Source organism: Hypanus sabinus, chromosome 12 (assembly GCF_030144855.1).
Source record: "Hypanus sabinus isolate sHypSab1 chromosome 12, sHypSab1.hap1, whole genome shotgun sequence".
Taxonomy (NCBI): Eukaryota; Metazoa; Chordata; class Chondrichthyes; order Myliobatiformes; family Dasyatidae; genus Hypanus; species Hypanus sabinus.
The window spans coordinates 1545001-1545597 of record NC_082717.1 but is presented as its reverse complement, the minus strand read 5'-3'; positions in this window follow the sequence as shown (position 1 = coordinate 1545597).

The following is a 597-nucleotide window of genomic DNA, read 5'->3' as shown; positions in this document are numbered from 1 at the left end:
CCATACTCTCTAAACCAGGCAGCATCCTGGTAAATCTCCTCTGTACCCTTTCCAATGCTTCCACATCCTTCCTATAGTGAGGTGACCAGAACTGAACACAGTACTCCAAGTGTGGCCTAACTAGAGTTTTATAGAGCTGCAACATTATATCACATCTCTTAAACGCTATCCCTCAACTTATGAAAGCTAACACCCCATAAGCTTTCTTAACTACCCTATCTACCTGTGAGGCAACTTTCAGGGATCTGTGGACATGTACCCTCTGCTCCTCCACACTACCAAGTATCCTGCCATTTACTTTGTACTCTGCCTTAGAGTTTGTCCTTCCAAAGTGTACCATCTCACACTTCTCCAGGTTGAACTCCATCTGCCACTTCTCAGCCTACTTCTGCATCCTATCAATGTCTCTCTACAATCTTCGACAATCCTCTACACTATCTACAACACCACTAACCTTTGTGTCACCTGCAAACTTGCCAACCCATCCTTCTACCCCCACATCCAGGTCATTAATAAAAATCACCAAAAGTAGAGGTCCCAGAACAGATCCTTGTGGGACACCACTAGTCACAACCCTCCAATCTGAATGTACTCCCT